We start from the raw sequence: 26,201 nt of genomic DNA, 5'->3' as shown, positions 1-26,201 counted from the left end.
TTATATTTAAGTTATTTTCCAATTCCAATTCTACTTTTTTTTTTTTTTTTTTGAAATAGGGTCTCACTGTTTTGCCCAGGCTGGAGTGCAGTGGCATGATCATGGCTCACTGCAACCTCAACATCCCCAGGCTCAGGTGATCCTCCCATCTCAGCATTCTGAGTAGCTGGGACTATAGGTGCATTCCACCATGCCCAGCTAATTTTTGTATTTTTCTGTAGAGATGAGGTTTCACTATGTTGCCTAGGATGGTTTCGAACTCCTGGGCTCAAGCCATCCACCTGCCTCGGCCTCCCCAAATGCTGGGATTACAGGTGTGAACTCCTGTGCCTGGCCCAACTTTAAAGTACTTATTTTGTTGTTCAAATCATTCCAGCTTTGGCCACTGAGCGTGCTTTCAATTGAGTCCCGTGTCTCTTTGACATACTCCATTGTGTGTGTGTGTGTGTGTGTGTGTGTGTGTGTGTTTAAGCATGTCCTTATTTGGTACATATGATTTTACCATGAGCCTTCATATTAAAATTAAGTAAATCAGCTGAGCGAGGTGGCGCATGCCTGTAATCCCAGCACTTTGGGAGGCTGAGGCGGGTGAATCACGAGGTCAGAATATCGAGACCATCCTAGATAACACGGTGAAACCCATCTCTACTAAAAATACAAAAAATTAGCAGGGCGTGGTGGCGGGCGCCTGTAGTCCCAGCTACTTGAGAGGCTGAGGCAGGAGAATGGCATGAATCCGGGGGGCAGAAGTTTGCAGTGAGCTGAGATTGCGCCACTGCACTCCAGCCTTGGCAACAGAGAGAGACTCCATCTCAAAAAGAAAAATAAAATTAAGTAGATCTGGGGGTTGGGGATGGGGAAGGATAAGAAGAACTCCTTTGAAGTCTGAGGAGCTATTATTACTATTATTTTGACAAAAGCCTATCCTTCTTAAATGATCATTTCTTTCTATATTTGTATTACAAAAACATCCCTTTTCCTTCAATCTATAGTAAAAGATTCTTCGTTCTCCTTTTAGCTGGAACTTCCATCAAAAAGCGTGGAGCTTGGGTCTCACATAGCACCTAATACCCAGGGGCCCTCCATTCAATAACTTCTTCAGCCTAATACTTGAGTTCCTACAAACTTCACTTGTTTCTACTTTTACAAATTTTGCAAATTGGGGTTGCTAAGCTCCATAACAACAGAGAGATTGTCTTCTTACTGTATTTTTCCAGAGTTTAGCTGTATTCATTTTCTATTGCTGCTGCAACAAATGACCACAAATTTAGTGGCTTAAAACAACATACATTTATAATCTCACACTCCTGTAGGTCAGAAGTCTGACCTGGGTGTCAGCAAGCTAAAACTTGCTGTTCGCAGGGCTGCCTTCTTCCTGGAAATCTTAGGTGAGTCATTTCCTTGCTCATTCTGTTGCCCACAGAATTCAATTCCTTGTGGTTGCAGGACTGAGGTCCCTGTTTCCTTGTGGGCTACCAGCTGAAGTCTGTCGCCAGCTCCAGTTCCTGGCTTATTGAGGCTGCCCACATTTCCTGGCTGGGGATCCCCTTTCTCCATCTAAAAGGCAGCAATGGTGGGTGTGATCCATTTCATGCTTTGAATCTCTTCTGCTTTTCTTATATTTCTCTGACCTCTGCTAGGAAAGATTCTCTGCTTTTAAGACCTCATGCGATTAAGTTGAGTGTACCTGGAGAATGCAGGATAATCTCCCTATTTGCAGGTTCCAGGGAATGGAACCTGTCTTGGGGCAGGGGCCATTATTGGGCCTATTCCATCAGCACAGTGTCTACGTATCACAGGCATTCAACAAATGACTAATGACTTTAATGAATGAAAGAGCTAAAGAACGCTGCGAGCTGGGTGCACATTTATTGGAGATGCACAATTCTGCTGCTGTGCTGATATTTTGCTGATTAGAAAGTATCCTATCCATGAAAAACTAATTGTTTGCTGGGCAGAAAGCATGACAGTGTAGGATAATGAAAGCAGCTCAGATTTCTCTTTGGCATTTCAGTGAAACAAGGTTCTTGGTCCTGGATACACATTAGAATCAGCAAGGAGCTTTTACAAAGTATCTATGCCAAGGCCCCTCAGAGACCCATTAAGTCCGAATCTCTGGAGGCATTGCTATCTGTTAAGAACTGCCCAGGTGATTTGAAAGTGCAGCTGGGATTGGGTCACTGGCTTAGAATTAGCCCTGTCTCCACCTGGGCAACATAGTGAGACCCCATCTCTACAGAAATTTTTCTTTTAATTAGTCAGGTGTGGTGGTGCATGGCTATAGTCCCAGCTACATGGGAGGCTGGGTCAGGAGGAACACTTGAGCTCAGGAGTTTGAAGCTGCAGTGAGCCATGATCATGGCACTCCAGTCTGAGCAACAGAATGAGACCCTGTCTCAAAAAATAATAATAACAATAGCCATATCTCATAACTGAGGACTGGCAACTTTTCTCATTCTATTGCCTTTTGTTATGGACCGAATTGTGTCCACCCCAAATTCCCATGTCAAAGTCCTAACCTGTCAATACCTCAGAATGTGACTGTATTTGGAGACAGGGTCTTTAAGGAAGTACTTAAATGAAAACAAGATCTTTAGCGTGGGCCCTAATCCAATCTGGCTGGTGTCCTTATAAGAAAAGGAGATCAGGACCCAGACACACACGGAGGGAAGACCACGTGGAGACACAGGCAGAAGGCAGTCATCTGCAAGCCAAGGAGAGAGGTCTCAGATGAGACCAATCCTGCTGATACCTTGATCTCAAACTCCCAGCCTTCAGAATTGTAAGAAAATAAACTTCTGTTGTTTAAGCCACCCAGTGGCTTGGTTATGGCTGCCCTATCTGATACAGATTCCAAGCACCAGGTGCCTTTGAGCTTCCTCAGTGAGTGCAAGTTCCTGGGGATGGGATTTGCCTTCTCACCTTCGTTTCCCTGATGCTTATCAGGTTGTCTGAATATAGCTATAGTTCAATAAATACAATTAAAGCAGCTGTGACCCTGGGTTTATGTCCCAGCTCTGCCACCAATTGGCCATGTGATCTTGACTAAGTTAACAGGTTTTGGAGTCTTCATCTGAAAAATGCCACTCCATGAGAGCGCTGAGATAGTGTGTGACGGAACTGTGCTGGGAAATCTACCAGATTTTCCCACAGCCTGCCTGATTTTGATATGGATATGAAGGCTTATTAGGTATGTATTGAATGAATGAACAGTGTCACAGAGCAAACCATGCAAACCTTTTCTTCTATCAGTTCAGGTATATTTTAAAAATTAGTTTTATAATACCTTTGGTCTCCTCCAAGTTATAGTTTCTTTTTTTTCATGTTCACTGAGTGCCTTGTGCCAGTTTGTGAATATCATGTCGCAAACAAAATCCAACAATTTCACACTCCATCCTTAAACAATAAGTGAGTACAAACCTTTTGCAAAGCAATGTCAAATTATGGGTGAACTGAGGTCAGGAGTTTGAGGCCACCCTGGCCAACATGGTGAAACCCTGTCTCCACCAAAAATACAAAAAAAATTTAGCCAGGTGTGGTGGTGGGCACCTGTATTCCCAGCTACTTGGGAGGCTGAGGCTGAGGCAGGAGAATCACTTGAACCCGGGAGGTGGAGGTTGCAGTGAGCTGAGATTGCGCCACTACACTCCAGCCTGGGTGATAGGGTAAGATTCCGTCTCAAAAAAAAAAAAAAAAAAAAAAAAATTACGGGTGAAAAGTCTTTAAAATATCCATACCCTATTATCCAGAAATTTCACTTCTGTTACTCACTTCTGAGGAAAAGCTGCTAAATACAGAAATAGCTTTATCCATAAGTACATTACTTATAGCATTATATGTAACTGAAAAAATCAGTGAAAATCTAAATGTCCAGTAAGGGGGGACAAATAAAATATAGTACATGCCCATCATAGACTCTGATGAAGCTATTAAAATTGTGGAAAACGTTTACGTGATGGCAGTTCCTTAAGAAAAAGATATAAAATACATAGGTTAAAAATGCATCTGCCGGGCATGGTGGCTCACACCTGTAATCCCAGCACTTTGGGAGGCAGAGGCGGGCAGGGAGGTCAGGGGTTCGAGACCAGCCTAGCCAACATGGTGAAACTCCATCTCTACTAAAAATACAAAAATTAGCTGGGCGTGGTGTTGCATGCCTGCAATCCCAGCTACTCAGGAGGCTGAGGCAGGAAAATCACTTGAACCTGGAAGGCAGAGGTTGCAGTGAGCTGAGATTGCACCACTGCACTCCAGCCTGGGCGACAGAGCAAGACTCTGCCTCAAAATAAAATAAAATAAAAAGCATAAAGGTAAGGCTGAAAGGAAATCCAAAAAGATACTAATAAAGTGGGTGCTTTAACAATGGGCTATGAGTGATTTCCCTCCTGACCTTTGCTGCTCTGGGCTCCTGATTTTTTTCTATAATGAGCATATACTACATTTATCATGGGAGAAAATAGCGTTAATATAAAACAGCCAATAATAAAGAACAGAAACAGGACCCAGGAGACCTATTTTGCTTAAGGATTCAGCTATCCCATTACAATGCTTGGGAATGATCAAACACCATTTAGCTAATGACACTGCCGCGGTGTAACGACATCCCTCCCCAGAAGGTTTTCCTGATGTGGGTGTAAAACACATCCTAAGGAAGCCACGGTGCTCACAGGGAGGCAAAGGACAGAGGCTGCCAAGTGCTGCTTCAGCAACTTCTCTTCTATCCCTTTTACAAAACATTCTCTTTAATTAATTTAACAGAAACCTGTCGATGAAAGTCAATATTTACACAAACGGCCAATTCTGATAAGGCACATATATTATTCTTACTCTGTGCAGCATGCTCTCCAAAGTGGTTCCTACCTCGGTAGTGAGCCAGAAACCTAGACGTCGGCTGGTTGCCTCCCTCACCCTCATTGTTATGTTCAGTCCTTCAAGTCCTAGTGACAATGGACTCCAAATCACCCTCCAGTGAGTCCATTTCTCCTGTGGCCAATGCCACCACCATCTCTCCCTCAACAACTGCAATCACCTCCCAAGCCACAGACTGCAATGGGTGTATTTATCCAATTCTGTAACCCCATTGTATCTAGGAAGTAACTAACTTGCTTTTGATTTTACAGGCTCATAGGCGGAAGTCTCAGATGAAACTTTAGACTTGGACTTTTGAGCTAATGCTGGAATGAATTGAGACTTTGAGGGCCTGTTTGAAGGGCATGATTGTGTTTTGAAATGTGAGGACGTGAGATTTGGGAGGGGCCAGGGGCAGAATGATGTGATTTGGCTTTGTGTCCCCACCCGAATCTCATCGTATATTTTAATCCCATAATCCCACAGATTGTGAGAAGGACCCAGTGGGAGGTAAATGAATCACGGGGGTCAGTTCCCCCCATGCCGTTCTCATGATAGTGAGTGAGTTCTCACAAGATCTGATGGTTTTATAAATGTCTGACATTTTCCCTGGTGGCACTCACTTCTCTGTCCTGTCGCCATGTGAAGAAGGACGTGTTTGCTTCCCCTTCCGCCATGATTATAAGTTTTCCTGAGGCCTCCCCAGCCATTTAGAACTGTGAGCCAATTAAACCTCTTTCCCTTGTAAGTTACCCAATCTCGGGCAGTTCTTTATAGCAGCGTGAGAATGGACTAATACAGCAGATAAAACTCAAAGTAAACTCTTGTGGGGAGACTCGGTTATCCTCACTGGAATAGTGCACAGACACACACACATCACACATGGAATACTATGCAGTCATAAAAAGAATAAGATCATGTCTTCTGTGGGAACATAGATGGAGCTGGAGGCCATTATCCTTAGCAAACTAACACAGCAACAGAAAACCAAATACTGCATGTTGTCACTTATAAATGGGAGCTAAATGATGAGAACACATGGACACATACAGGAGAACAACAGACACTGGGACCTACCTGAGGGTGGAGAGTGGGAGGAGGGAGAGGAGCAGAAAAAATAACTATTGAGTACCAGTCTTAGTACCTGAGTGATGAAATAATTTGTACAGAAAACTCCTGTGACACACATTTACTTATATAACAAACCTGAACATGTACCCCTGAACCTAAATTTTTTTAAGTTAAAAAATAAACAGAAGGCCAGGTGCAGTGCTCCACACATATAATTCCAACACTTTGGGATGCCAAGATGGGCGAATCACTTGAGGTCAGGAGTTCGAGACCAGCCTGGCCAACATGGTGAAACCTTGTCTCTACTAAAAATACAAATATTAGCCAGGCATGGTGGTGGGTGCCTGTAATCCTAGCTACTTGGGAGGCTGAGGCAGGAGAATTGTTTGAACCTGTGAGGTGGAGCTTACAGCGAGCCAAGATCATGCCACTGCACTCCAGCCTGGGCAACTGAGTGAGACTTGGTCTCTAAATAAAGAAATAAACGAAAAATGACAGCCATCCTAGTGGGTATGAACTGGTATATCTCTGTGGTTTTAATTTGCATTTTTCTAGTAACTAGTTCTGTTTATGTGATGATTATTTATTGATTTGCATATGTTGAACCAACCTTGCATCCCGGAAATGAAGCCTACTTGATCGTGGTGGATTAGTTTTTGATGTACTGCTTGATTCAGTTTACAGGTATTTTATTGAGGACTTTTGCATCAATGTTAATCAAGGATATTAACCTGAAGTTTTCTTTTTTTGTTGCATCTCTGACAGGTTTGGGTGTCAGAATGACCCTGGCCTCATAGAATGAGTTGGGGAGGAGTCCTTCCTCCTCAATATTTTGGAATAGTTTCAGTAGGAATGCTACCAGCAACTCTTTGTACATCTGGTAGAATTCAGATGTGAATGCATCTGGTCCTGTGCTTTTTTTTGATTGGTAGGCTATTTATTACTGAATCAATTTTGGAGCTTGTTATTGGTCTGTACAGGGAATCAGTTTCTTCCTGGTTCAGTCTTAGGAGGGTGTATGTGTCCAGGAAAGTATCCATCTCCTTTAGGTTTCCTAGTTTGTGTGCATACAGGTGTTCAAAGCAGTCTCTGATGGTTATTTTTATTTCTGTGGGGTCAGTGGTAACATCCTCTTTGCCATTTCTAGTTGTGTTTATTTGGATGTTCTCTCTTTTCTTCTTTATTAGTCTAGCTAGCAGACTGTCTATCTTAGTAATTTTTTCAAAAAACCAACTCCTGGATTTGTTGATCTTTTGAATGGTTTTTCATGTCTCTATTTTCCTTCAGTTTGAGTCTGATTTTGGTTATTTTAAAAAATGAAAATAACAAGTGTTGGCCAGGATGCAGGGAAACTGGAACTCTTGTGCATTCCCGTGGGGATGTAAGATGTTGCCGTTGTTGTGGAAAATGGTATGGCAGTTCCTCAAAAAGTTAAACAGAATTATCCTATAACCCAGCAATTCTACTCTTAAACATCCAAAACTATTGAAAACAAGTACTCAAATACCTGTACAGGAATGTCCATAGCAGCACTATTCATAATAGCCCAAAGGTGGAAAACCACACGTGCATACACTATGAAGTACTGAATCATGCTACAATGTGGATAAACCTTGAAAATATTAAGCTAAGTGAAAGTGTAACCCAGAATCCCGGAACTATGGGTATGCCCTGTGAAAAAGTACGTACTTGTAACTGTTACATCTTAAGTTCTTGATGTTTCAAAAAAGTTCCAGGAAGAAACTCAGCCCTAGAAAACAAACATGGGTTGGATCCAGAGATGCCTGGGTTGGAGATGAACTTCGCCCAACTCCCCTCATTACCATACTAAACTCTCCTCCCAGGAAGGAGCTTGCTTATTCACCATTTCCTACACACATATTTAGAAGCATGATCGGTGACAGTGCCTTCACTGCATTTACTTTACCTTTACATACGATAACTCAGCTACCAGCCCAATAAAAGCCCTGTTTTCACCATTATTTGGGGAGCCACTGCTTTGGGAACTATCCCAGTGTTCTCCTTACTTGCTGCAAGTAATAAAATCTCTTTGTTAAGCCCTCCTTGGTTGTAGTCATTGAACAGTCACTGGCCAAGCAATCGAACCCACCTGTTGTGTGGGTAAGAAACGGAGCCAGACACAAAAGGTCACATGTTGAAGGATTCCATTTAATGAGAACTGTCTAGGATAGATATATCCATACAGAGAGAACACAAGCTGGTGGTTGCCAGGGGGCTGAAGGGAAGAGCAAATGAGGAGTAACTATTCAAGGGGTATGTGGTTTTCACTGGGGGCAATGAAAATGCTTTGGAACTGGATAGAGGTAATGGGTTCACAACACTGTGAATGTACTAAGCACCACTTCATTGTATACAAGTGGTCCCCTCTTACCTAAGGTTTTGCTTTCTGAGGTTTCAGTTACCTATGGTCAACTATGGTCCAAAAATATTAAATGAAAAATTCCAGAAATAAACAATTCCTTTTTTTTTTTTTTTCTTGAGACGGAGTCTTGCTCTGTCACTCAGGCTGGAGTGCAGTGGCGCGATCTCGGCTCACTGCAAGCTCCGCCTCCCGGGTTCATGCCATTCTCTTGCCTTGGCCTCCTGAGTAGCTGGGACTACAGGCGCCCGCCACCACGCCTGGCTAATTTTTGTATTTTGAGTAGAGACAGGGTTTCACCATGTTGACCAGGCTGGTCTCAAACTCCTGATCTCAGGTGATCCACCCGCCTCAGCCTCCCAAAGTGCTGGGATTACAGGTGTGAGCCACCGCACCCAGCCCAATTCCTAAGTTTTAAATTGAATGCCGTTCTAAGGAGCATGATGAGCTCTCTCACTGTCCGACTTTGTCTCACTTCAGACATGATCATCCCTTTGTCCAGCTGTATACACTGTTTCCCCTGAGTCAATGAGTAACTGTCTAGGCCATCAGATCCACTGATGGTAGTGCTTGTATCAAGTCACCCTTCTTTTTCTTAACAATGGCTCAGAAGCATGAGAGTAGTGACGCTGGCTATTGTTATAATTGTTATATTTTATTCTTATTGTTGTTAATCTCTTCCTGTGCCTTATAAATTAAACTTTATTATAGATATGTATGTGCAAGAAACACAGTATCATATAGGGTTCAGTAGTATCTGAGACTTAAACCATCCATCTGGGGTCTTGGAATATATTCTCTAAAGATAAGGTGTATTTTGACATGGTTAATTTATGTATGTGCATGGGAGCAGTGGGAGAAAAGATGAGCACATTTGCTTGCAACCCCTTGTAAGATTGGGGATTTCCTGAGCAGTTGTGACACAGACCCGTGGGGTATGCAGCCTTCACCTGGCCTGCTGCGCATGGCCTCCTGGGAATCGGGGGGCAAGGGGAACCTTTGCAAACCCAAAGCTCATTCTGCCTGCTGTGTTGTAATGAGCGGTCTAAATCCACTTGGGCTTGTTTCCTTTCCCAAAGCATCCATGGAGGTTTTGTGAGCTGAGCTAGCTGGGCCTGCTGCTTACAGGCTGCTTGCTGCTTGACAGCCCTCATTGTCCCCTGATGTACATGAGCCAACAGGGCACACGGAACTGCCTTTTCAGGGACGCGGTCTACCATAGCAACTGAAAATTGCTATCACTGTGCAATAGTTTATAACTAAACTGTGCAATAGAAAATCTCAACCACAGCCATGCTTGCTTTTGCCCCCATAATGCTGAGAATATTTATGGGCACATTGCCAAATACTTGGTGACTTAGTGACATCCATTCAGAGAGAAGACAGATTTAAAGGCAGGCTTCAAACATCTTCAGGAGACTATTGCCTGAGAAGGGAGAAAAGGACTCCTTTGAGCGTTCTTATGTTTCGATCTGTGTAGTTACATGGCTAAGATATATGTGAAGAAGCGTGCAAACAATGAATGTCAAAACTCATCAATCTGTACACTTTAGATTTACACCCTCGACTGTAGATGGGTCATATCTCAATACAATTTTTTTTTTGGCAGGCAGGCGTAGAAAAATATGTTTGGAATCATTCCATTTAATGAAAACAAAGCAAGCAAATAACATACAAAGAAACACAGAACCTTCTGGAGCAGTTTAAACACTGTATCAGAGCAAGATGCTGTTCCTCAGAATGAGGAGTGCAATGACCATGCATTACAGCCGTGGTTCTTAATCCTGGCTGATTGAAAATCACCTGAAGAGCTTTTAATAAATAGCAACGCCTGGGCACTACCCACAGAGATTCTGATTTAATTGCCTGGACATAAAAGAACACTTTATAGCTCTCCAGGTGGTTTTATCAGGGTGGACAAACCATGGCCCACAATCTAGATTGGCCTGTTGCCTGTTTTTTTTTTTTTTTTTTTTTAAATAACATGTTATTGGAACCCACTTGTACATGTTCATTCACGTAAACTCATGGCTGCTTTCAGGCTCCAGTCGTAAAGTTGAGCAGTTGCAACAGAGACCATATGGTCTGCAAGCCTAAAATATTTGCTGGCTGGCCGTTTACAGAAAGGGCTCCTGGGTCAGACATCTGAATTGACTGTGGAGTTTATAAAACACAAGAAGATGTTCAGCACCACCTGGAACCTTCTGACTCCAGCTCTCCAGGATGAGGCTTGGGCATGACTTCTTTGTAAGTTTCACAGGAGATTTTTCTTGAGGATCCCCTGGTTCTGAATCAGGGCCCTTGGTGCTTTGTAGTGATGCAGTTCTCAGTGGAGCCCAGTGACCAGCAGCAGCGGGCTGGCTCTTCCAGAATCATGTGAGGAACATTTACAACTCAGATCCCCAGTAATTACCCTTCAGAGATTCACACTCAGTCGCTCTGGTGTAGAGTCCGTCTACTGCTGTTATGAACAAACCAACCAACAAAACCCCAAAACAATGAAACGCCAAAACTCCTCTCTGTGTTTGGGAACACTTACATTCAGGAGCTGAAATGAGACCAGGTCCCAGTCCCAAAATTTTGAAGGTGCAATTCTTCCTGGTTGCCAGAATCTGCACTGGGTTGGTAGAATTCAAGTGATTTGGATCTGACTTTGGATTTAAGTGCAAACAAGAGAGCTGGTTTTGCAGAGGCCACACTTGGAGGGCACTCCAAAGTCTCTGCTCTGCAGAGAAAGTGAGGTGATTCTGCACCTGCATGCAGAAAGAGGGGCCACCTAGCAGAAGGAGAAACCCGCACTGAGAGGCTGCTACCTGGTGAGCACTGGCGATGCTCAACTAGCAACGAAATCCCTCAGGACAGCCACTGCCATCTGTTTCCAGGAGAGAGACCAACAACCTAGGTCTCACTCTCAAGGATGATGCACAAGAACACCCAGAGAATCAGGAGCGTGCACCTCCTGGTGGTGGAGACACAAAGATGCATGGAATAAAATCCCTGCCCGGAGGCTGTAATTAACATACATGAAAAAAGATTGGGAGCAATATACACGTGCAGGCATCTACCTTAGAACGAGGTGACCTCCATGGTCCTGAGGATGAGGAAGGTCTGCTGTAATTAAGGCCAGGCTTAACCGGACTCTCCCAGGACCAGAGGAATTTCTAGGTAGGTTGACAACATTTTCTCAAACTTGGCTGCCCCTTAGAATCACCTGGGGAGGTTTTAAAATCCCAACGCCCAGGTCATGCCCCAGACCACTCAAATCAGAATCTCTGTGGGTGGCAACCAGATGTCAGTAGTTGTTAAAGCGCCTCAGGTGATTCCAATGTGCAGCCAAGTCTGAACGCCCTGGTCTACACCCAGGGAAGTCCAAGGGGGTCTGGGTGCAGGGAGAAACAACAGGAAGCTGTCTGGAGCCCAAGTATAGATATGTGGGGAGAGGCTGGTGGCTGGAAGTACACACAAGTCCACAAAGGGTGGTGAAGGGAAGGGTGGTAACAACTATGATACTCTAGATAGAAATTGGAAATAAATTGGCACAGCTAAGGGGATCCACTGGGAAGTGAGCCAAGGTACTCAAGGAAGAGCTGCAGTGAAAATTCGAGTTTGCTTTTTCTTTGGTCTAGGGTATTTTGACCCCACCATATTTTGGGGAATAATTTTAGACTTACAGAAAAGTTGCAAAGATAAAAAAGAAAGTTCTTGTATATATATCCCTGTAGGTTTCTTTTTCTTTCATTCTTTTCTTTTTTTTTTCTTTGGAGACGGTCTCACTCTGTCCTCCGGGCTGGAATGCAGTGGCGTGATCTTGGCTCACTGCAACCTCCTCCTCCTGGGTTCAAGTGATTCTCCTGCCTCAGCTTCCCAAGTAGCTGGGACTACAAGCACATGCCACCATGCTCGGCTAATTTTTGTATTTTTAGTGGAGATGGGGTTTCACCATGTTGGTCAGGCTGGTCTGGAATGCCTGACCTCAGATGATCCTCCCGGCTCAGCCTCTCAAAGTGCTGGGATTACAGGCGTGAGCCACTATGCCCGGTCCCTTTTGGTTTCTTCTAATGTTAAGCTCTTACATTACCATGGCACATGGATCAAAACTCAAAACACCACCATTAGTACGTTACTACCCAGCAAACTCCAGACTTCATTTGGATTTCACCTATTTTTCGTCAACATCCTTTTTCTGCTCCAGGATCCAACAGAAGATGGTGTGTTGATTTAGTCATCAGGTTTCATTTGTACCCCACCATTTTCAAACACTCTATTTGATTCAATTGGTGCTTTAAACTTAAAAACATTTTTGTTTTGTCTTTATGAATATGAATGTATTTTTTCATCTGAATTTTACCACTGAAGAAATTGTATTGAGACAGCATTTTCCTCAGTGAATTCCATTACAAGCTACTTTAATTCTTCGAACAATTTTTCCATGCAGGTAAACCAGTACCATGTTTTTCCATCAAAAAAAAAAAAAACCTTTTCAACCAGGTGCAATGGCTCATGCCTGTAATCCTAGCCCTTTGGGAGGCTGAGGAGGGAAGATTGCTTGAGCTCAGGAGTTAAAGACTAGCCTAGCCTGGGCAATATGGCAAAACCCTGTCTCTACAAAAAATACAAAAAATTAGCAGGGCATGGTGGCACACATCTGTGGTCCCAGCTACTCAGGAGGTTGGGGTGAAATGATTGCTTGAGCCCAGAAGGATGAGGCTGCAAAGAGCTGTGACGGCACCACTGCCCTCCAACCTGGGCGACAGAGCGAGACCCTGTCTTAAAAAAAAATTTAAAAAAAAATCTTTTCAACAGATTTTTTACAATAAACTTTACCAAAAATATTTGGTTCGTCAATTACTTTTTGTCTATATGAATGCTGTCCATCATGGTTTTTGACAATCTGAATTTCCTTGGATGATCACATTTCCACCAAGATCGATTTTCCTGAATCAAATTCCGCATATCCAGGTTTGCCAAGATGTGATCCTTCTATTGATTAAAACAACAATTTTACCATGTGCATTTTTCCTTCTGTTGCTTTTATTTCATTTCAGTTTTCTATCACATTTAATTTTTTGCAGTTCAATTGTACTTTTCAACTGTACCACGTTTACTTTCTGTAGTTTCTCATTTGCAACAAATTTTTATCACTTGCAATTTTAACTATTGTATTTCCTTTTGCGTTTTTTCTACCAATAATATTTGCAGCAACGACTACAAGATTGATGATTTGCATTGTTTGTAGTTGAGCCGTGGAAGAATTGAATGGCTCTTCTCAGATACTCTAGAGACGCTCTACTGGCCGGGATGAATCAACTGCATTGCTCATCCAGTTCTTCTGGATGTTTGTGTTCACGCATGAACCAGCAGAGCAAGAATAGATGATGAGTCAAGTGAGTGAAATGATCTGCTTCATTTTAAAAAACTTTTTAAAAGCTTCACTTGGTGGGTGGGAGTCCCTGCATGTCAGTGGCACTGCCTTACCCATGGAACACAACGTAAATGGCATTGCTAGGGACACACAGGATGGTGCAGGAATGTGAGAAAAAGGTAAGAAGGGCCAAGGAGAACAAGCAGGGCAGGATGTTTGGCTGAATTCCAGGTGAAGACACAGGGACCAGACATGGTGCTGAGGCAGAGCCTTGGTCTAAGAGAAGACGTCCTAGTTCCCAGAATTGGAATATAAGGTCAGGGTGGGGCCAGCCCCAAGGCTGATTTTCTGCTGAACAACTAGCCTAGGATCCTTAGACTCCCCAGGAGGAGTAGATTCTCCCTTAAGAACCTGGAGGTGGCCGAGTGACCCACCTGTAAGGGATGCATGGAAGGGGTGGGGCCAGAAAATTACTAGAGAAGTTGATTCACCTGAAGAAATCAGTCACCTTATTTATTTAGGTAAAAAAATAGTCACAAGAGAAGGTTTAGCTGTAATACTCCACGGTAAACAACTGCCTGCACAGAGGGAAAGTGGCTTTATTATTGTGGCCAAGCCATCTGGGGCAGTGATGTCACAGGGAGGGACAAGAGGGACATTCTACATCTAGAGACGAAAGGGCTCAGCCCCTTCTCCAGATGTCCCAGATAACCTTCTCCAAAGAAGTGCAGGTCAACATCTCTGCTTGGTCTCAGGACAACAAAAGCGAACATTTCACTGTCTTCCATACTGTCCTCTCCCACTGCCCGACTACAATCAATGAAATTCACTGAATAAGGACACAGCTGGGAAATAACTGGGCTTGAGTAGCAACTAACAATTCCCCTCATTCTTTCCCTGAGCTAATCAACCACATCTCCTAGAGCCAATAAGGAGAGGACCTCTTCTCTGTGTATATGTGAAATGTAACATACATTCGGGAAGAAAAGTGAATAAATGTATAAATGGCTTGAGCATCTTTGTAACCAATACCCAGTCAAGAAACAGAAAATGTCCAGAACCTCAGTGGGTGGCCAACTCTCCAGCCTCTATCTGACACTTCAGGACAGTTTCTTGACTTGCATAGAATCTGAGATTTGGATGGAGAACTAGAGCTTTGTTTTGCAAAGATCCACAAGATCTGGAGATGCCTAGAAATGAAGTTGGGGTTCTCAGCTTAGTGGCTTTAAGGCAACAGGGAATTAAGTGTTAATAGGCTACTGCAGGGAGTTCCTGATCAGAGAGTTCAGAGGAAGACTCAGAGACTCAGGGATGTGTGTGTGTGTGTGTGTGTGTGTGTGTGTGTGTGTGTGTGTGTGTGTGTGTGTGTGTGTGTGTGTGTTTGAGACAAAGTCTTGCTCTTGTCATCCAGGCTGGAGTGCAATGGCACCATCTCAGCTCACTGCAACCTCTGCCTCCCGAATTCAAACGACTCTCCTGCCTCAGCCTCCTGAGTAGCTGGGATTACAGGTGCCTGCCACCACATCCAGCTAATTTTTGTAGTTTTAGTAGAGACAGGGTTTCACCATGTTGGCCAGGCTGGTCTCAAATTCCTGACCTCAGGTGATCTGCCCGCCTTGGCTTCTCAAAGTGCTGGGATTACAGGCATGAGTCACTGCACCTGGCCAGGGATATGCATATTTGTTAAGTATCCCAGGAGATTCAACAGCATGTGGCTCTCAAAGACATGCCGCTTTAGAAAGACATGCCCTGAATCCACAAACACTTAGCTCAGGAGGCACTGTGTGACTCCTTATGTCCTTGCTACTCAACGTGTGGCCCCAGACTAGCAGCAGTGGCATCACCTGGAATGCAAAATCCCAGGTCCCACTCTAGAGCTCCTGAATCAGTTGCTTTTTTTTTTTTTTCTTTTTTGGAGACAAAGACTCACTCTGTTCCCCAGGCTGGATTGTTGTGGCATGATGTCGACTCACTGCAACTTCTGCCTCCCGAGTAGCTGAGATTACAGGTGCCTGCCACCACACCGGGCTAATTTTTGTATTTTTAGTAGAGACGGGGTTTTACCATGTTGGCAAGGCTGGTCTCGAACCTCTGACCTCAAGTGATCTACCCGCTTTGGCCTCCCAAAGTGCTGGGATTACAGGCGTGAGCCACCACACTGGCTCAGGTGCATTTTTATACAGTCTTGCTGGTAATCTGCATGCTCATTAAAGCTGTAGTAGCACACCTCTGGGTTCCTTAAAGATAGTCCTCAACAGGGGCTGCACTGCCCCTACAGGCCATTCAGGAAATTTGAGTTCGGCAGGTGGTTTGGCTGTCACAATGATTGGCATTTAGTGTGGAGTGGGTAGGGCTGTTACATGTCCAGCACATTAAATAAATATCCTGGCTAGGTGAGGTGGTTCACGCGTATAATCCCAGCACTTTGGGAGGCTGAGACAGATGGATCACTTGAGCCTCGGATTTCGAGACCAGCCTGGGCAACATGGCGAAATCCTGTCTCTACAAAAAATACAAAAATTAGCTCGTTGTGGTAGTGCATGCCTGTGGTCTCAGCTGCTCAGGAGGTTGAGGTGGGAGGATCACCTGAACCTGGGAGGCTGAGGCTACAGTGGGCGGTGACTGGACCACTGCACTCCAGCCTGGGTGACAGAGCAAGTCCTTTCTCATACACACACACACAAAAGCGCTGGGCACGGTGGCTCACGCCTGTAATCCCAGCACTTTAGGAGGCCGAGGCAGGTGGATCATGATGTCAGGAGATCGAGACCATCCTGGCTAACATGATGAAACCCTGTCTCTACTAAAAAATGCAAAAAATTAGCCAGGCGTGGTGGCAGGCGCCTGTAGTCCCAGCTACTCGGGAGGCTGAGGCAGGAGAATGGCGTGAACACGGGAGGCGGAGCTTGCAGTGAGCGGAGATGGTGCCACTGCACTCTAGCCTGGGCGACAGAGCGAGACTCCACCTACAAAAAAAGAAAAAAAAAAAAAAGAAAAGGAAGTCCTGCATCCTGTACAACTTCCAAATGTCTCACTGGATATTTATGTATACATGTCTGCATTTATCTGAGCCTAGAACCTAATTTTTTTTTCATCTATAGGTATTTTTTTTATTAGAAAAGAAATTAAACATTCTTACTAGAGACTGAAGAAGGAAACTAACAATTTTACAATTATAGAACAGGCAAACTTCATGATAGGGGATTCTTAAGTTTTCAAAGCATTGGGGGCTCTTTCCCAGATACACTCTTGGGGTAGGGGGCTGTAAGTTTTCTCAGATGTTTTACATTTTGTGCTTTAATTTTTGCTGGCACTCTAAATCAAATAAATACACAGTGTTCAGGATTATCTGGATGGCCATCTCAAATAACAGAGTGTTCCACATGACTACAGTCTCTGCACTTGTGCCTCTGATTCATGTGACAGCAAGACCAACTACTATGCTTAACTTTTCACATGATTTCTCCAGTTGGGTCCTGAGATCTTTCACAGAATCTTTCACAAAATTGTTGACCATTTCCTGTGAGATCTGTGAGAGGACAAGGTGGACAACACTGGCTCAGAGCAGTGATTCTCAAGGTGGGATGGGATGGGGTGGGGCTGAATCTCCGGAGAGATGCATGGAGTTTGAAAGAACCCATTCAGAATACCCACTGATTTCATAACACCAACTCCATAAAGTCAAGCAGAAAAATGACTTCAGCTAATGGGCAGTAGCAGAAAACCAACTATGGATTCATCATTGTAGAGAAGGAGTCTGTATAAACATAGTTGAAAAACACTGGCTTAGAGGCAGAGGCATGCCGACACGCAGAGAACAGTAAGAAACGCGTGCCAAAGAGAAAGAACAATTGAGGGTCAGTGGGCGAATCCTAGGCCAGAACTCGTCACAGTCTTCTGAAAACCAAACAGCACATCAAGAAGAAAACCAAGATGACCTGTCAACCTTCTTGGCCCCGTGGTTAAGAGCAAGTTGATCCACTCTTAAATACTGAGCCAAAAGAAGAAAAAAGCTGTTTGTGCCCCCCAAATTCATCCACCAGGAAGTGCTGTCATCATGTGCAATGCCATCCAGCTCTTGAGGAGGGAAGTCAGCGCGTGGCCTGCTCTGTGGTTGCTGCAAAACACCAATCTGCTTTAGTCGCATCAGCAGTTCCCCACTCTATTGCATAATGACTAGATCACTGCATCTGCCTAAACAATCTTTACCGATAAAGACTCGAGGCCCCGTTCTTGCTCCCGTGAGCTGTTCCAAATAATTTTGAATCTCATTAGTGTGGCTGGTGGCTGTGATATCGACAAATTCCAGAAGCCCTTGTTTGATGGGCAATTGACTGAGGATCTCCTGGGTCCTCCTGCAGAATGGGCAAGTGGGCTTGATGAACACAAACACCTTCCCAGGCTGGATTTTGCAGTTCACAGACTCTTGAGCCATGCCGACAGGCTGTGGTCTCCCGGGGAAGAATCCTCAGTTGCAGGTATTGCATGGGTATTGAGCCAAATCTAATTCTTGTTTTACAAATAAACATACTCTTTGTTTTTTCACAATTTTAATGTTTACTGAAATTTCCAGGAAGGCAACTGCCCTATAAGCTGAGGGAAGGCTCAACATGTATTTTAATAGTAACCAAATGTGCACCATCTCAGGCAATCTCATCGTGGACAGTAATGCGGTGATATGCAGTACAGAGCACCCGTGTCAGCCTACCTGTAGGTACAAACACCTGAACACTTCATTATAGTCAGACCCTAGCATTTATATATTGAGATATATATATATATATTTTGAGATGGAGTCTCACTCTGTCACCCAGGCTGGAGTGCAGTGGCGCAATCTCAGCTCACTGCAACCTCTGCTTCCTGGATTCAAGCGATTCTCCTGCCTCAGCCTCCCAGAGTAGCTTGGCCTACAGGCATGCACCACCATGCCCCGCTAAGTTTTGTATTTTTAGTAGAGATGGGGTTTCGCCATGTTGGCCAGGCTGGTCTGGAACTCCTGGCCTCAAACAATCCATGTGCCTTGGCCTCCCGAAGTGCTGGGATTACAGGTGTGAGCCACTGCACCCAGCCCACATTATTTTACTATAAATGTTTTCTGTTGTTTATTCTTTTATAATTAGGGTAGTATAATGTCTTTCTAAAATATATGCATAGTTTATAAAATTTCATTTCAGGATAATAAATATTTATAAAATTTCATGATAGTATCATAAATTTTTTTTTTTTTTTTAAAGACATAGTCTCGCTCTGTCACCCAGGGTGGAGTGCAGTGGTGAGATCTTGGCTCACTGCAAGCTCTGCTTCCTAAGTTCAAATGATTCTCATGTCTCAGCCTCCCGAGTAGCTGGAATTACAGGCATAAGCCACCATGCCTGGCTAATTTTTGTATTTTTAGTAGAGATAGGGTTTCACCATGTTGGCCAGGCTGGTCTCGAACTCCTGACCTTAGGTGATCTGCCCGCCTCAGTCTTCCAAAGTGCTGGTATTACAGGTGTGAGCCACTGTGCCCAGTACCTTTCTTATTTTGCATATTAGTATGTGATGTGGAAAACATTTCAAATGGATCTCTTCAGAAGTTCTGTGTTAACTGTGGGGTGTTGTGGCATCCAGCTCATAAATTTTTTTTTTTTTTTTTTACATAAAAAGGGAGTTGGCAGGTATTATAGGAGTTGGGCAAAACTATTCTGATTGAATCACCTCTTTTTCCAAAGGTCTTGAAACCCAGGGAGATGGATTGCCCAAGGTCACAGGGGTTAACTAGTGTCAGAAGAACCAGACACCCAAGAATTCAGACCCCAACCAGGACTTGGCCCCCTGCCACCAGCACTGCCGGCTCAGCCTGCCCAGGTCTCTGGAGGGCTCTTTGTCTCCATAGTAAACCTCCTTCTATGGCCCTGCTTTTGCCAAGGCCTGGACAATGCTCATCATGCAGTCTTACTAGGCAGCATGAAACCTTTGTTGGACTGTTATTATTTTTAACCCAGGACCTTTTATTTCATATGCAGATATTACAGTGATAAAATGAATGTGCCTGGCTCTCTTTGGACACAAATTTCTGCCTGTCCTTGTCTGTTTAGAGCTGGATTCAAGGGTCTTCAAGAAAAATGGCCAGAAGGGAAAACACAAAAAACAAAAAAACTTCCTTGATTTGGGGAGACAATGGATTTTGCAGTTAAAACTCAAAGCTTGGGACTCTAACCCATGAGTACCCTAGTACCCTCAACGATCACAACCCAAGGCCACTGGGTGGGTGGTACTTAGTGTGCATACACAGAACGTCCCCATCAACTGTATAAAAACTTGTGTTGCTCTAATGTTGGCTGTTCTGTCACTTGATTTATCCTGTATATTAAAGTCAAGGGACCCCGTTTTCCTCTAACATCTGTAATTTCAGGTAAGGACTCTAGAGGGAATAAGTGAAGTGAGGACCACTTCACCAAGGGGGTGAGAGAAGATCTCATGTCTTCAGGTGAGGCTGAAGATGGGGACCCAGTTTTATAAAAAGCTGAGAGAAGAAAAGGGCCTGAAGGGGAAAGGAGCTTGGACAATCAGGAGACAGGAGACCAGTGTGAATGAGAGACACGGTGCTGCTGAATGCTTTGGATGGATGGGTGGACCCAACCTCACCCTATTTACGTAACCCATTTACCTCACGTAGCAAAACGGAGTTGGAAAGTAGCTGATCCTGGCTGGTAGCTCATGCCTGTAATCCTAGCACTTTGGGAGGTCGAGGCGTGCAGATCACTGGAGGTCAGGAGTTTGAGACCAGCCTGGCCAACATGGTGAAACCCCATCTCTACTGAAAAACAAAAATTAGCCAGGCGTGGTGCTGCACGCCTATAATCCCAGCTACTTGGGATGCTGAGGCAGGAGAATCGCTTGACCTGGGAGGTGGAGTTTGCACTGAGCCAAGATTGTGCCACTGCACTCCAGCGTGGGTGACAGTGCGAGACTCTCAAAAAAAAAAAAAAAAAAAAAAAAGAAAGAAAAGAAAGTACCTGATCCCCAAGTTCAAGACAGTGACACCTCACAAGAAAAAGAACTCCCTGAGACTCTTCCACCTTCCTTGCCCAACCTGGATAGGATGGCGTCTCCCTTGGGCTTAATCTGACCATCCCAGGAGGACACGTGGCCCAGGAAAGAAACAGAATGCACATCGTCCTTGTGAGACAATTCTGGCAGGATTCCTCAAGTGATCACACAAAGGCTTCAAAGACATAAAAGAGATACTATTGTCAAGCAAATCCCAAGAGTCCCCAAAGATAGGAATGCATGTGTGACAGGGACAAGTTGTCTTTTTGCCATCTGGGTGCTGCTGTGCCAAGAGAGAAAACCGTCTCCAGAGAACGTGTTTTCAGTGAGGTTTCCAGAAACTCATCAAAGAATGGCCTCCAGGATCATAGATTTCAAAGAGTCTCTGTGGAAATAATAAATGTTACTGTTATAAGAGGGAAAGGAGTCTGGAGAGAAAGCCCAGAAACCACTCAGTTCCTGACACCCAACAAGAATGCAGGGAGGGGCCGAAAGGCGTACGCAGGAGGAGGAGGCACTCAGGGCCATGCCAGGCTTTTATTCCAAGGTGTCCTTGAGGAAGAACAAGATTAGGAGGCTCGGCTGAGAAGAGAAAAATTCATGTCAAAGGAAAACTGAGTGGAGGAGCGAGATGAGTGAGTTGTCAGAAAAGGGAAAAGATCAGGAGAGAAAAAGAGACAAGAGAAGCTAACTCCTGCCCAACAGGAATGTGAAGAGGCAAAGACGGGATCTTCAGCAAGCCTAGAGACTGATCTTACACATCTGGGTACGGCCCGGGCCTCATTGAGCTGCTGAGAATGGAAGCTGAAAAGGCAAAGTCTTTAGAGGTAGGAGATGCACTTAGAGATCTCTCTGGTCCAGGAGAGAGAGAAACAACAACAAAAAACCTGTCTGGGCCTGGTGCAGTGACTCACACCTGTAACTCCAGCACTTTGGGAGGCCAAGGTGGACAGATCACCTGAGGTCAGGGGTTCGAGACCAGCCTGGTCAACATGGTGAAACCCCGTCTCTACTAAAAATACAAAAATTAGCCGGGCGTGGTAGTGGAAGTCTATAATCCCAGCTACTCGGGAGGCTGAGGCAGGAGAATTGCTTGAACTCGGGAGCCGGAGGTTGCAGTGAGCCAAGATCACGCCATTGCATTCCAGCCGACAAGAGTGAAACTCCGTCCCACAAGAAAAGAAGACCTGTCTGTCTCTCTGGGGTGGACAGGATGCTCTAGTTTTCATGTGTGTTTCAATCTCCAAAAACACCTGCATTATTTTTCATGGGAAAAGATCCTGGATAAAATAACTCAGATTGCCCTTGAAATCCCACAGATGCTGCCGAGGCTGCAGAGAAAAGGGAAAACTTACACACTGTTGGTGGGAATGTAAGTTATTTTGGCCACTGTCGAAAGAAGTCTGGAGATTTCTCAAAGAACTTCGAGTTACCATTTGATCCAGAAATCCTATTCGTAGGTATATACCAAAGGAAAATAGATCATTTTTCAAAGGAGATAAATGCACTTGTATGTTCCTCACCTTGCTAGTCACAATAACAAAGACATGGAATCAACCTAGGTGCCCATCAACAGTGGACTGGATTAAGACAATGTGGTATTACATATACATATACACCATGAAATACTATGCAGCCTTAAAAAAGGACAAAATCATGTCCTTTGCAGCAATGTGGATGGAGCTGGCAGTCATAATCCTAAGTGTATAACACAGGAACAGAAAACCAAATACTGCATGTTCTCACTTATAAGTGGGAGCTAAACATTGAGCATCCACAGATATAAACATGGGAATAACAGAAACTGCAGATTACTAGAGCAGGGCGGGAGGGAGGCATGGGTTGAAAAACTACCTATTGGGTACCATGCTTATTACCTGAGTACAATATACCCATGTAACAAACCTGCACATGTACCTCCTGTATCTAAAATAAAAGTTGGGGGTAAAAAAGTCCCAGAATGTTAACAGAACTAAAATTCCCCCAAATCTAATGTCTAATACCTTAGATGAAAGCTTGGCAACTCAACTGGAAGACAGCAACCCACAGGGAGACAAAAAGTCAGGTTAATGTCTAAACACAGCCATACTGACTGAGAAGCTCTGTGGAAAAGCACCACTTCCCAAAGGCTATGAGAATCATGGGAGGAATTTCACAGTGGCTCATGGGAGAGACTCTGCTGTCGGTGTCATTGACTCCCAATAACCAGGAAGGAGACAGGAGAGAAGACAACATTCTGAAGGTGGCTGTGTAGGGCAGGGGTTGAGATGCTGGGCACCGGAGTCCAATCATCCAGGATCGAATCCTGCCTTTGCCACCCAGCACTGTGGCACAGGCAAGATTCTTACTTGATTCTTCTAAGCTTCCATTTTACATCAATTAATGAAGATACTATAGTTGATGGGAGAGTTATGAGCTGAATCTGCAGCCAGTGAACTTTCGGTATGCTGGCTGGTGGTGTTACCAGCTCTATATCACAGCTGTACATTCTGCCTTAAAGGGAATTCCTGGAGCCCCTATAGATCTGGAGGAGTCCATTTCAATGGAGGGATTTCTTTTTTAAAATTTTTTATTTCCGGCCAGGTGCGGTGGCTCATGCTTATAATCCCAGCACTTTGGGAGGCCGAGGTGGGTGGATCACCTGAGACCAGCTCGAGACCAGCCTGGCCAACATGGAGAAACCCCGTCTCTACTAAAAATACAAAATTAGCCGGGTGTGGTAGCACATGCCTGTAATCCCAGCTACTTGGGAGGTTGAGGCAGGAGAATCACTTGAACCTGGGAGGCAGAGGTTGCAGTGAGCCGAGATCATGTCATTATACTTCAGCCTGGGCAACAAGAGCAAAACTCCGTTTCAAAAAAAAAAAAAAAAAATTATTTCCACAGGCTTTCAGGGGAAAGGTGGTATTTGGTTACACAAGAAAGTTCTTTAGGGGTGACTTGTGAGGTTTTTTTTTTTTGGAGAAGGAGTCTCACTCTGTCGCCCAGGTTGGAGTGCAGTGGCATGATCTTGGCTCACTGCAACCTCCATCTCCTGGGTTCAAGTGATTCTCCTGCCTCAGCCTCCCGAGTAGTTGGGATTACAGGAGCGCGCCACCACGCCCAGTTAATTTTTTTGTATTTTAGGAGAGACGGGGTTTTACCATGTTGCCTGGGGTGGTTTCAAACTCCTGAGCTCAGGCAATCCGTCTGCCTCGGCCTCCCAAAGTGCTAGGATTACAGGCATGAACGACCATGCTTGGCCAATTTGTGAGATTTTGGTGCACCCATCACCACAGCAGTATACACTGAACCCAATTTGTAGTCTGGTATCCCTCTCCTGCAGTCCCACCCAATGGGAGAATTTCTGAATGTGGTGCCCCTGACCCCTCGTCTAGGTATTGGTTTTGCCATACGAGGACAACACACAGGTCCAGGACAAGATATAAGAGTGGAGACATGCTGGGACTTCAGATCGAGATTTCAGAGAAATCAAATCTCCTGCCCATTTGGTGCCAGAAGTGATTTCAGAGAGAGACTGAACAACAGGGGCAAAAGACGTATTTTGCGCCCACTGTGAAGCAGACATGGTTCCAAACACCCGGCCTATGTCACCTGGTCTACTCCTCAGCACAACTCTCAGGTGTGATTGTTACCACCCCATGTCACAGACAGAGAAACTGAACAGGCGACTGAAGCACCTCAAATGACGTAATTCCACCATACACTGCAACCTCCTTAGTTGGAAAGCACGTGGAAGCATCTGCTTGACTCAAATATCTAGTAACACCTGTAACCCCAGCACTTTGGGAGGCTGAGGTGGGAGGATTGCTTGAGCCCTAGAGTTTGAGACCAGCCTGGGCAACCTAGTGAAACTCTGTCTCTACAAATAAATAAAACAATTGGCCGGGCGTGGTGGCACACACCTGTGGTCCCAGCTGCTCGAGAGGCTGAGGTGGGAGGATCACTTGAGCCCAAGAGTTGCAGGCTGCATAAGATGTGATCATGCCCCTGCACTCCAGCCTGGGTGACAAAGCAAGGCCCCGTCCCGGGAAAAACCAACCAACCAACCTACTGCTGAGATGCAAATACAATTTTAAAAGTTGCAGCTCTTCGGACTATTTTTCAGAATCATTCCACTGTTTCACGTGGACAAATCAAAATTGTAAAAATAGCCACTACTAATCTGATAAAATTACTGCTTTCCTTTGTTCAATCCACTGCTTCACACTTTGAGGCCTGCCTGACATCCTTGAGACTGATTAGACCTTCCTCTTCTATTAGGTAGGCAATGTTCTCTCCAGCAAACAGAAGAAGGCCTCATGTCCCCGAGGTCACCAGAACCAGCCAGAAAGTGGCTTGTTGAATGTAATTTCACGCAGAAATCAGCTTCCAGTTTAGATGTCATTAGGGCCAGCGTTGCTGAGGTTTGAGACTTGGCCAGTGATAAACAGGTCACCAAAATGCAGCCACAGCACCTATTATAGAGTTTCTTGGGTGGAAACATGGACTCACTTGTTTACATCAAGGTTCCCAAATGAAGATATTTTTAGTTTCATTGAGTTCTTTTTTTCTGTGGCCAAACCCTAATTATCCAGGTGTAGATTATCGATGCTATTAACTCCAAAGTGGGATCGACTCCAAAAAACTTTATTATGGCCCCTCGGTACTTCCTAACACAGAACGTGCAAATTAATTTTAATACTGGCTTGTGATGGGAGGGGCAGGAGCAAGCTGAGCCTCAGGTAATGTGCAAATAGAACAGCAGCTTCAGAAGAATCCAGAGCTGCACGGTTAGTTGGGTTCTTAGTCTCCATCAGGGAAGGAGATGTGAGTTTTGTGTGTATGTCAAAGCCAAATAAGCACAAATTTGGGACGGTCTGCCCTGCTTTTTGCCTCCCCTGGAAGGAAAAATTATGTTGGTTTGGTATGAGAAAGGATCTGGCTTTGGGACCCTCCCCCTCGAGCAGAGGTCCCAGATCCTTGTGAAGAATGCTGTGAACATCTCACCCACCCCTTGTCTATTTATCTGCTGTGCGGTCAGGTTGTCACGGCTGTTGGCGTGCTGCTTCAATTATGCAGGGTTTACTTTGCTGTGCAATCGCAATGACTTTCGTCTAGAGTCCTCAATATTTGCCTAAACAATCAGCACTTTTCTCCCTAGTTGTCCCAAATGGGAAGCTTGATGCTATATATACAGCCAATTGTTGAGCCAGAAACACCTTTCTAATAACTCACTCTAGGGATAAATCAATCCTCAATCTCCTGGAGCCAAATCCATGAGCATTCTATTTTTCCTGGAATTTTTCATATACTCAACTTGTAGGAAAAAGAGGTCATTAACAAGAAACAAGATGCAGCGGTTTATTTAGGACATTTACAAAGCCACCAAGGGGTATCTTGAATAAGGGTGAAGAGTTCCATGTTGGACAGCCTCTACACCTGCAGTTGCTCCTAACAATGTCAGAGGCAATGCACAGTCCTGAACTTTCCTCACATGAAAGTTCAACAGCATTGAGAAAACTCTAC

At 44.5% G+C, this 26,201-nt stretch overlaps 1 protein-coding gene and 1 pseudogene across 1 annotated transcript in view; both read right to left on the bottom strand.

Moving 5' to 3' along the window:
• Positions 1–26,201, bottom strand: part of KCNK13 (potassium two pore domain channel subfamily K member 13) — a 124,283-nt gene that overhangs the window by 59,300 nt on the left and 38,782 nt on the right.
• On the bottom strand, positions 17,824–18,096 carry LOC106999540 (glutaredoxin-1 pseudogene; annotated as a pseudogene).

The sequence above is a fragment of the Macaca mulatta genome, chromosome 7, assembly GCF_049350105.2.
Source record: "Macaca mulatta isolate MMU2019108-1 chromosome 7, T2T-MMU8v2.0, whole genome shotgun sequence".
Lineage (NCBI taxonomy): Eukaryota > Metazoa > Chordata > Mammalia > Primates > Cercopithecidae > Macaca > Macaca mulatta.
Note: the sequence above shows the minus strand (reverse complement) of the source record. Positions and strands in the feature narration are given on the sequence as shown.